This window comes from Amblyomma mixtum, chromosome 3 (assembly GCF_055824585.1).
Source record: "Amblyomma mixtum isolate Tamu chromosome 3, ASM5582458v1, whole genome shotgun sequence".
NCBI classification, from domain to species: domain Eukaryota; kingdom Metazoa; phylum Arthropoda; class Arachnida; order Ixodida; family Ixodidae; genus Amblyomma; species Amblyomma mixtum.
The window spans coordinates 379,286,213-379,297,922 of NC_143014.1; the positions used below are offsets into that span (position 1 = coordinate 379,286,213).

At 47.5% G+C, this 11,710-nt stretch overlaps 2 pseudogenes; both read left to right on the forward strand.

The window, feature by feature from the left end:
* The first annotated feature begins 2,755 nt into the window (after window positions 1-2,755).
* Window positions 2,756-5,824, forward strand: LOC149356949 (uncharacterized; annotated as a pseudogene).
* A 53-nt stretch (window positions 5,825-5,877) lies between these two features.
* On the forward strand, window positions 5,878-6,698 carry LOC149356950 (uncharacterized; annotated as a pseudogene).
* Window positions 6,699-11,710: the final 5,012 nt, after the last annotated feature.

Below are 11,710 nucleotides of genomic sequence, written 5' to 3' on the forward strand. Positions count from 1 at the left end.
CTGCAGGAAAGGAGAGTTATCACTTTTGTTCGCGGCGCGAGAAGCGACCAGACTAATCTCGATTGATCGCAGCCATGAAAGACTGCATCTAGGTTTTTCCAGATTACTGTAGATGATCTTGTCCTGTTATCTGGAAGTTTCCTTGCCGGTTTTAAATTGAGCGATGCCGCGAGCGGCGGGCATTCGTAGTTCGACGACCGACGAGCACGTTTGTTGCTTACGCCGCCGCCGAGTGATTCAGTTATTTTGCGGGCGCAAGTCAACCTAAATAAAGAGCTTCGTTTCCAAGACTGACTTGTGTCTTCCTGACCACTGGACTGCCGTCACTAAAACGTGACATCTGGTGGAGGTGCTGGGTAGCCTTCCATGTACCGGACACCCCCAGCAAGTCGCGACGCCAGCCCTTCGAGTCATTCACCGCAGGACTTGACTCCAGTCTACCACGCAGCCTCTTGGAGCCTCCAGCCATGACTTACGCCGCAGCAGTGCGCCGTCCTGCACCTCGACGACGGCACCTAAGCCCCTATCGCCATTAGCCAGCTGCGCTGGAGCGCCGCCCTCTCGCCCCAACTCGCCCGTCCTACGAGCGTCGCACACGGCCTAGGAAATGCGACGAGTGGAGAACACCCGACCAGCGCCGCCAACTATGCTTCCACTGCGGAGAAGCCGGTGACATTCTCCGGCACTGCCCATACAGGAGAATGGGCATCCGAGGATTTCCTTACGACGCCCCACGACCCCGACCTGGCCTGCGACCAGCCGCAATCGAAGAGTTCTTGCGTCAGAAAGAATACTCATCGCCGAGCCGCCCATCTCGTTCTCCGTCGCCATCGTCACCGCGCTATGTATCTCCTAGCCGAGGCTACGCAGTGCGTGGACGCTCCCCCAGCCCCCGATGGTTAAGCTGAATAAAGCAGCCTCTGGAGGTGAGGTTGCTTCTGAGCGCAAGAACTAAGATCCTCCATCGACGAAAACAGAAGACCATGCCCCCTACGAGGACAACGAACCCTACGAGGACAACGACCCCTACGAGGACAACGACCCCTACGACAACGACGACCCCTACGACGACGACGACCCCTACGACGACGACGACCCCTACGACGACGACGACCCCTACGACGACGACGACGACCCCTACGACGACGACGACGACCCCTACGACGACGACGACGACCCCTACGACGACGACGACGACCCCTACGACGACGACGACGACCCCTCCGACGACGACGATCCCTACGACGACGACGATCCCTACGACGACGACGGCTACTACGACGACAAATACGGCGACAAAAACTACGACAACACCGACGACAACACCGACGACGACGACGACACGGCCAGACTTGAAGCTTTTGCCGCTGCCCTTACACCTTATTAGGAACGCTAAAGGACTCTAAGTTCTCGAAGCATTCTCCCCGTTCAATTTCATTTTAAAGCATCGAGACGATGCTTCTTTGGAAGGGGGGTAATGCCACGTATCGTTGTAGTGTTTGTTCGTTCACGCTCAAGGCTGCAGGAAAGGAGAGTTATCACTTTTGTTCGCGGCGCGAGAAGCGACCAGACTAATCTCGATTGATCGCAGCCATTAAAGACTGCATCTAGGTCTTTCCAGATTACTGTAGATGATCTTGTCCGGTTATCTGGAAGTTTCCTTGCCGGTTTTAAATTGAGCGATGCCGCGAGCGGCGGGCATTCGTAGTTCGACGACCGACGACCTCAGCTACGCTTCCTGCAGATGTCAGGGACTTCGGCTGGCTGCGAGGCTGGCGGGTCCTGCCCACAAGAGACCGCCTTGCGGCGTGGGGCGTGGCGCCCTCCACCCGATGCCCGCAGTGCGGTCTGCTTGAAACTTTGCAGCACGCTATGTTTGAGTGTGTAGTTGCGCGCACGTTTTGGACATTAGTGTCACGCATGTTTTTAACCCGCCTGGAAGCGCGCACTAGTTCTCCCGAAGTGTTTCAAAATATGCTCTTGTGTGTCGGCATGTTCGTTTTGTGGCGGCAGCGTGGAGTGGCATCCTTAAATGGGCGTCCGCAAAGAACAATGTTCCCAATGTTGCAGCGCCTGCGCACGCGCCTCTTTGAACAAGCATGCATGGACGCTCTGTCAATGAGCGAGGCCGAGTTCTTGCGCAAATGGTCGACATACTTTATCGTCCTGCGCGGCGGTCGAGTATCGGCATTTTTACTGCATTACTGACATGCTCAGTGCTGCGTCACTGCGCATGTGCTTGAATGATCAGAGAATTAAGTTCATCTGTTTTGTTGTATTTTCTATGCTATGACAGATAAAATAAACTTCTCTTTCTACGCCGCCGCCGAGTGATTCAGTTATTTTGCGGGCGCAAGTCAGCCTAAATAAAGAGCTTCGTTTCCAAGACTGACTTGTGTCTTCCTGACCACTGGACTGCCGTCACTAAAACGTGACAATATGTACCGATTATACCTACTGAAGCACAGAACGAAAGCCTCTTAGTCAGGAGCGTAGTCCAACGAAGACGTACGATAAATTCTCAGTCGGTAGCCGCTCCAAAGCGTTCGCAGACGCCTGGAGACTTCTCTCCAGACCGTTTACAGAGAGCAGTTTGCTTAGATGACGCTCGTGGCGACACCGCCGTCGCGACATAAGTGGCCTAAAAGATCTCAGACGACAGCAGCTGGTGCCTGCGGGCTGCTAACTTCGCCGCTGTATCCATCGCTTTGCGGCATCGCTTTGCGGCCAAAATGTGGAAAAGTAGAGGCAAGACATGTTCCGTGTTTGGTTGCAAGAACTGCGACGCAGATTTGCTTGGCTTGGAACATATCTGTTTGCAAAACACACGGGCCTCAACTTCACGAAGATTGTCCGTGTACTAGGCCTTTCGCGATGCACAGATTTCCGCAAGGAGAGAAGAACAGTTGATTCGACAGCATTAGATCGCTAACCGGCAGAGGAAAGACTTCTACCCCGGCTCATCGTAGGGTGAGTACACAGGATAAAAGTGAAACTCCAGTTGCTCGGGTCGTTTGTTGACGGTACCTGTAACGCCGGCAGCCGTCAGTGATCGCGCCCCCAAGCCGCTGTTGAAACGAATTTCTGTACATGGTCTGACGGGAGGTTTTGGTTTGCTAGTATCGTTTCAGTCACCTTGCATTCAATGTTAATCTGAGAGTAGGGTAGTACGACATAGAGCCTGCTGTTTTAATGGTAAATATAATGTAATCTAGGACCGAGCTAAGCGGGCTGATGTGCATGTCCGCATTTAGTCGGTGCCTTTCGAGTCCGCTGTGCATTCGCGCTTGAAGCGCAAATCAGTTTTACTGTAAATACCTTATCTCTACCTTCTCGTTTCTAAATATTTTCGCGAACATGCCTTGCTGGCCGCATTTCATTTTCGCCACAACGGGGAGATGCGAGTGTTTGCGCACGTGAGATAGGATCCGACCAGAAGCTTTCCAGGCATTGTTTTGGTATTTTTTTTGTTAATGAATTTTGGCATCGCACAGCCGATGAATGCTGTTGATCTATTCTTGAGTGGGTGGAAACGCCGGTTGAAAAATATTTCTTGTGTGCCCCGGTTTATAGAAAACAAAACATCTCAAATATGCATTGAGAAAATATTATGGTGAAATATTTTTGAAGAGCACAAAGCAGAAGTGCAGTGCCTGGACAGTTGCATGAAATCAACATATTACATGTTTAGTTAGAATGAACATATTACATATTTCCTTGCATTTGTAGTGTTTGACGTAGTTCGTTTGCTCTGTTTGTCAGAGCTTAATGTGGCCTTCATAGACATGTCTTGCAGGTATGCTCAGTTCATTTCATTGATGGGCGTCCCACTAAAGACAATCCACACCCAGCACTGCACCTTGGAACACCGGTATGTCTTTTGGAGTTTGTTCTTAGCTGCAGTTTATTTATTCTTTTGTATTTTCATACTGTGCAATTCTTTACACTGCTCACCACAACAGAACAGGGCACGACGGGGGCACCACGTCACAAGGGGCACGACGTCACAACTTTGGAGCCAGAGGCGTGTTCAACAGCTCAATCTTTGTCATGCAAGGAAAGGGGCATGCAGCATTCAGTAGGCGAGCAAGATGAAGAGAGTGCTGCAGCTTATGATCACCTGCCCATAAACATTGCAACAGAGGACCTGTCACATAGGTGCAGTAAAGTGGTGTGAATTATCCTTTATGGGTTCTCATATACGTGCTTTTATGCTAGTCTGTCTTGTGTGCAAAACATGGACGTTTGCTTTCGCTAATTATATGCACAGTTTATTCCTGTGGTATCCTACGGATATTGCTCCTTTAGCTGAGAGTGTGCTGCACTTAGCAGTCCTTTCTTCATTAGAAGTGAATTTTGCATCCTTCATGTCGCAAATAAGGTGGTTTTTGTGCCTTACAGTGAATGAAGTAAACAAATATGCAGCGATCTCGTCCGCGGGGTAACACGCCGTCTACCATTTTTGTGAAAATATAGTTTGCCACCATTAGTTACATCATTTTTTTTTACAATTTCAAGCGTAATATGCACCTTCGAAATAGAAATTAGACCCACAATCGTTCATAAGTTGAATTATTTCATTGTTGCTGTTTCCATAATAACACCTGTACTAGTATTTTGCACTTGAGAACTGTCTTTGTCAATGCTTGAAGATACATTTTTGGTAGTAGTGTTTCATTTGAGTGGAGAAAAAAGAATAGCGTGTCAAAGGGTTAAGGATTTCAACACCAGAGTCTGTTTACGAATAGAGTTGCTGCTATCATGAAATGCTCACTGTGAGCTTCCTTACTAGTTTTGCCAGCTTTGGCATCGTCATGTTCAATTACCATTAAAATTTCTTGCCACCGCTCATATACGACCAGCCTAGTTACAATTCATGGCTTCGACCCAGATTGTGCATCTCATGCTGCCATGTGCGCAGGAGTTATGCCTATTTATGCAGGCGTACACATTCTGCATTTCAATGAAGCAATTAGCATCTTTTCATTCTTTTTCCCATCAGATTCCGGTTGCCACATGCAGCTATGTATGTTTGGAACTTAGCTTTTTTCACAATGCTTGGGGTTTCCTGCTGTGCAATTCGAAACAAAAAGCAATGCACATGAGAGCAGCCTTGATTTCAGTCAGTGTATGTAAGTACATTGCTCAGCCATTCCAGTGCACAGGTTCATCGTCTGCTGTAAGCTGCATTACTGCATTTTTGCTGCATTAGCAGTGTTTAACAAGCTACTGGGAACAACTCTGTATATTGACGGCCAATGATGGTGACCCCTGTATTTTAGTTTTTTCCCATTCATAAAAACTCAGTGTTCGCTTATTGTAATCTCTTTGTGATTAGAACACAGTACCTTAACGATAGAGACCGATTTCAATTTTTCCTCAGTGTCCCTTTAATGCTTTCAGTACTTCTGAAAGTTGCTACAGGAGTACGATGCAGCCCACATTTATACAGTCAGAACACTCAAGTTATTTCCCTGTAGTGTAACCCTTGCAAAGCATAGTCATTTAATCCTGTGTGCCGCTTAGCTCATACCACCGTTCTAAATATTGTCTCACTTTCCTCCACATCCTTCGTTGTGCAGGATAGAAGGAGCTCAGAATCTTGTTGATGGCTGCTTGGCCTGTGGCTGCAGATGCAAGATTGCCGAAACATATGAAAAAGCAACTCAAGTGGAGGAGCCAGCGGCTGTTCATGACCATGTGTATGCAACCACTCGCAAGCAGGCCCCAGTCACTGCAGACAGTGCTTGCCAGACTATCTTCAGTGCATACTCAACACTTGCACCAAGTCTCTTCCTATTCTTTACAGGTCTGTCAAAAGTAGCATTTGACGAACTGGTTCACACTCTTTCCACTATTCTGAAGATCCCTTTCCCTATGCCCTTTGAGGACCAAATCCTACTTACACTGACGCGGCTGCGTCTTGGCCTATTGCTTAATGACCTCGCCTTACGTTTTGGTGCATCCACGGCAGCCATTAGCAGGATTTTCTGCTTCATTGTAACAGAACTTGCAAAGTTTACCAGAGAGTACTTAGTGTTCTGGCTGCCAAGGGCAATAATATGGAGCACACTGCCCAATGTTTTTGAGGATAATTACTCCGTAACTTGCATTGTGGACTATTTCGGAATTTTCATTGACAGACCTGGGCAGCTGCACCGAAGAAATATAACTTAGTTCCTACAAATCCCACAATACAGCCAAAATTCTTCGTCATTGCACCAAGTGGGTTTATTAAGTTTATGTCAAAACCGTATAGTGGCCGTGCAAGCGATCGTTTCATCACTTTGGACAGTGGTTTTATTAGGCCACCTGACGCAAGGAGATGTCCTCGCTGACCATGTCATTAAAATAGGTGACCTGCTGCCACCATGTGTTAAAGTTTCACTCACAAGCTTTCCAAAGGCCTGCCGCAGATCTGTCGTTCAGAGGTAGTAGCTTCGCGTCGCCTGGCAAGACTTCAGATTTATGTTGAGCGATCAATTAGGCGTCTCAAATGCTTCAGGATTTTGAAGCAATTCCCTGCTAGTATATTCGCAAAGAAACCCCTAGCAAATGATGTACTTCGTGCCATCGCTGGGCACTGCAACCTGCAACCAAATCTGATTAGAGATCATGGTGATGCATCAGAGCCTGGGGCTCTGGCACCGTCGCATCCAGGCAAGCATCTGGAAGGGGTAGACAACACACCTGAATGATGCATCGAGATTTATGTCGAGTAGCCACATCTTCTAGTCATCTCTTGCTTTTATGCACCTCCCATGTTCTCTGTTCACTGACTAACGTCACTAATGTTATCTGCAAGAGAAAGGCTCCTCAAACCTGCATTCAGTTAAATCTTCTGGGCCAGCTGTAGCCACCTTACCCCTGCAAACTTGATAAATCAGTTTCAACTAGTATATCATTGAATTGCATTTATTCTCTTAACCAACCTACTCGAATCATATCTATATCCATAGCTCGCATTGCTCTCAATTAAATTTTAAGCATTTTCATTAGCTTCAGAGTTTCTGCCCCATAGGTGAATACTTCCAAGATACAACGAATTAACTGCTCTAGCATGCTGGTGTACTGGCAGGCTCCTGTTGATGACCTAAAAATATCTGTCAGTATGTATGCTATTCAGGTATTTTCCTAGCTATTTCACTAATGGCTCTGAGCTATTTTTGCCGCTACAAACAACTCACGTTCGAGACTTCTTTCATGCCATCTGATTACCGATGTGTTCGCCAGAAATTTCAAGTCCGCTAGCTTACGTCCAGGAAGAGCAAACTCTAAAGCACTCTTTCTCCTTGAGGAACTGAACCTGGAATCATTTGAAGAGCACGTTTGAGCTACCAAGATTCATGTTCTGAGCCTATTTCATTGTCTTGCTGGTGGTACAAATATTTCCTTCCAGCTTGACACCTTCCCTGTTGAAATTTTGCTTTCCCTCTGAAGGGCTATGCAGTCCATTCATTCCCTTTAGAAATTTTTTAATGCTTTACATGTGCTTTTTCTGGACCATGGTTACGCAATGCCTCATGATGCTACAACTAAAGCAAGTGCTTTCTCACACTCAGTGTAGGCTGTGTAAAGGGGGGGTGGCTACATTGTGTTATCCAATTTATGCAAATCTTCACAGCTGTTAACCTGAATCAACTTGTCTTCCAGGTAAAATACATTAAAATGAGCACAACCAGTATTTGTATTTTTGTCACTGGCAGTGGTTGTGTAAGATGTTAGTTGAAGAAACAAGCATTATTGGCAAGGCATCAAGCCCACACATCCATAGCTGTATGTGCAGAATGGTACAGGTGGAATCGGTCAGTGCATTTTATGAGTGGAGCAGCTCACTGTTTGAGGTCATTCCCTTTAGAAATTTTTTAATGCTTTTACATGTGCTTTTTCTGGACCATGGTTACGCAATGCCTCATGATACTTCAACTAAAGCAAGTGCTTTCTCACACTCAGTGTAGGCTGTGTAAAGGGGGGGTGGCTACATTGTGTTATCCAATTTATGCAAATCTTCACAGCTGTTAACCTGAATCAACTTGTCTTCCAGGTAAAATACATTAAAATGAGCACAACCAGTATTTGTATTTTTGTCACTGGCAGTGGTTGTGTAAGATGTTAGTTGAAGAAACAAGCATTATTGGCAAGGCATCAAGCCCACACATCCATAGCTGTATGTGCAGAATGGTACAGGTGGAATCGGTCAGTGCATTTTATGAGTGGAGCAGCTCACTGTTTGAGGTTTGGTTTTCGGCTTACTTAGGGGCACTTGCTTTGCAGCTGTGGTGTACAGTGTAGGTCTGACGTTTGTGTGGATTTCGGATTTTTAAAATGCAATGCAATGTTTTGTTGGGGAGTTTCTGCATTGGCTTGCCTGATAGAAACCTTTGTTAAAACCATATAGGAGATGTCTTACTTTGACGTTCTTTGAATATTTATTGCCTGTACTCACTGCATTTACTTTTGGGATGATGAGAAATGTTCAGGATCAGGTGAGGGTACGAGCCTGTTGGTTTTTTCTTTGTGCCTGCATTTGTTTTATATGTTCAGAGACGTATTTGACGATTCTGATGTTGCATGCACAAATAAACCGGGTAAAATGTTCTTAATGACGAGACGATTAGTTGAATCTTGTTACTTTATTGGCGTGAGGACCTGTTTATTGCTTGCTGTCAACAATTGCTTGCAGCAGGTGTGATAAATAGAAATCCTCAAGGTGTGCCACTTGCTTGCTTAAGAACTGCTTGTCCAGCGCGCTCTCTATGGTATGGGCTGAGACAGCGCCTCCTCTATACTTTCTGTGCCTGGGAGAACGAGAGGCGAACAATGGGAGCCCGCCGTCGGGGCTAGTACGGCCTTTCGCCGCCAAGCGCCGCCACCGGAGTAGGATCACTGCCGCGCCGTCGCTCATTGAAACGCAGACCGTTCGCAGTTGTTCTGTCGTTGAGTTTACGGCTGCATTCATGTTGTTTCAAGTACAATCAAAACTTTTTTCTAAAAAGGAGCTCAGAAGCACTTGTTGCTAAGGGTAATCGGACCATTTTAGTTGTGTCTTTTGCGGCTACTGCTGTGCAATGCGCTCGCGCGTCGTCTGCTGCGCTGATATGACAGCGCGCGCCTGCTTAAATCCACTGCGTGGATAATTGTTCTGTCACCTTTAAGTTCACTTGTCTGAGGGTCTCTATTTGAAAGCAGTGCTTGGCAGCAGCTAATACTGAAAGCTTGGGCTCTGAAAGAGCTCCGTCGCGTGCTGTTGTTTACTCATGTAAGTAGCACGTAAAGCCGTTAGTCTGCTTCCAAGGCGGTACCTGATCCCGCGTTTCCTTCGTAAAGTTTTTGAGTTACCATTGTCGCCACCGAGGCCAGAGTTGGCGCCAGAAAATGTGCAGCTTTGCCAACTGGTTTCATCATTTGATCTGCCGCACACTTCCTGCAAGACTGCATGGTGTCTCGAATCGCATCGTTGACGCTCAACTTGAGCGTGTATGGTACGCGCGAAAAATGCTCCCTGCTGTCAGTGCCACCAGCTATGTAACGTAAGACGCTGCATCATATGCCTGCACATAACGCTGCGCAGATATAGAGGTTCATATATTCAATATCAGTGCGTTGTGAGTCAACACTTACTCAAACTCGAAAAAAAAAGTATTTATTGTGGAGGCTAACTTCTACACGGCAGTAAAACGTACGCGATCCTCAGAGCCTCGCGTACTTTCGCGAAAGGGGCTTTTTTGTGAAATGTTTAACTATGTCATGCTTGTCACGTACTGACATTGAATGCGTAGTTGCAGAGAAGCGGCCTCAGGAAACGAACCGATATAAGGTTCATGAGCTCGTTGATGCCATCGCTCTTGCACTTCAGGAACTTTGAACCACAAAGGGCTGGGACAGCGTGCTCTACTATTGTAGTGATAGGCTTTTTCAAGGTCTGATCGTCCTGCAGGGGGCGGGCAGCAAAGACTCTTAATGTGTCGAGAACGAAGAGAAGTTGATCTGACGGGTAGAGCAGCCCACCTCGGTCTTGGCTGCGGGTGAACTGAAGGAGTGGCTGGTTGCTAACCGGCTTCGTACACAAAGTAAGGCAGTTCTCGCAATCCATATGTTCGCCAACAACTCGTGCAATGTAACCGCCCACATAAGCGGTAGCCGAGATCTGAAGCGACGGCAGGTGCTGTGGAAACATTGTGGTAGTAAGCCTCAGAAGCACCAATCTTGGTCTCGACAGCTTTGGCGCTGCTTGCACAGTCGACATCAGGGGAGGCTTTGGAGCTGAAGTAGAAGTTGGTTGCGCAGAAGAAAGGACGTCAGCGGGTAGGAGTCTTGGCATCGAAGCACATTCTTTGTGGCCAATATTGGATACTGAATTAGATGCAGCGATCCCGGTCTTCAGTAGCTTTTCGAGACCTGACAATGCAGCCCCAACATCCAACATGTCGTTACACCCGGATGACATTCGCAAACTACCAAACAAGGATTCAATAGGATCGCTGCTGAATTTTCGGGTGGGGACGAAAAAGAACTCTTCAGTCAGCATGCTGACTGATGAGTTCTTTTTCGTCCCCGCCCAAAAATCCAGCAGCGATCCTATTGCAGATATTTGACACACGCCACTGTAGAATAGGTAGTGATCAGAATTGCCTGATAGGTTTCGTCTGTGAGAAATTCACGGGTATGCCCAGATCTTTTTTTTTAGCCCTTCTAAATACATAGGGAAAGTGACTTCAAGCCATTCAAGCAGCGGATCAGCACTGTCGTCGAATTGGCGAGCATCCGGAAAATGTTCGTGTATGTGCTGCGTCGTGTTGCTGATATCGTGAAGCACGAACCACCAATAAACCTTCTTCATGAACGTAATGGTTGGCCCTGCAGCTGAAAATGACACGGCAGAAGTGCGCCCAGCCTGATCCTTGAAAAAGAAACAAGCATCGTACTCCGCGCGGCCGATCAGCAGTAGCCGAGCTTCTCGTATCCACGATGAGCGCGGGCATCGAGGCACCCGCCGCGCGCGACGTATTCTACTCACACAGCGCCGCCTTGCGGCAGCCGCGAGCGGCGGCGGAGCCAGCGCCCGACGGCCTGAGGAGGGCGTTCGCCCAGGCACAGAAAGTATAGAGGAGGCGCTGGCTTGTCATAGGGCACCTCGATAACATACAGGTCTGTTCTGAAAGTAGTAGGACTCATTTTTTGAATTAAATTTATTCATGAGAGTAGTAAAAACGATTCGAATTTTTCAAAGTAGCACCCTTCCACACCTACACGCTGCTGCTAATGAGTTTTCCAGTTTTCGTACGCCTCCATGAACGCCTGGACCGGAATGGTGTTTATTTCCCTCGACACGGCCTTTTGAACCGCCTCTACTAATCCGTGATGTTTCCCCTTGAACGTCGATTTAATTTTCGGGGATAGAAAAAAGTCTGCCGGGGCCAAGTCGGGGCTGTAGTGGGGCCGAGGCAGCATTCCCACCTTGAGCTGGGCAAAAAAATCGGGGTCCTCATTCACATGATGAAGAAGATCCTGGCAGATCGCTTTCCGATTGGCCTTTTGCTCCTCTGAACACTCGCGCACACTTTCCTAATGGCTAAGTTTTCTGTCACGATCTCAAAAACTTGGGTCTTAGGAATGCGCAAGTCATCAGCAATCATTCTGATACTCATCCTACAATCGCTGTGGAGATATTGTTTCACTCGCTACACATTTTCGTTAGTCTTGCTGGTCG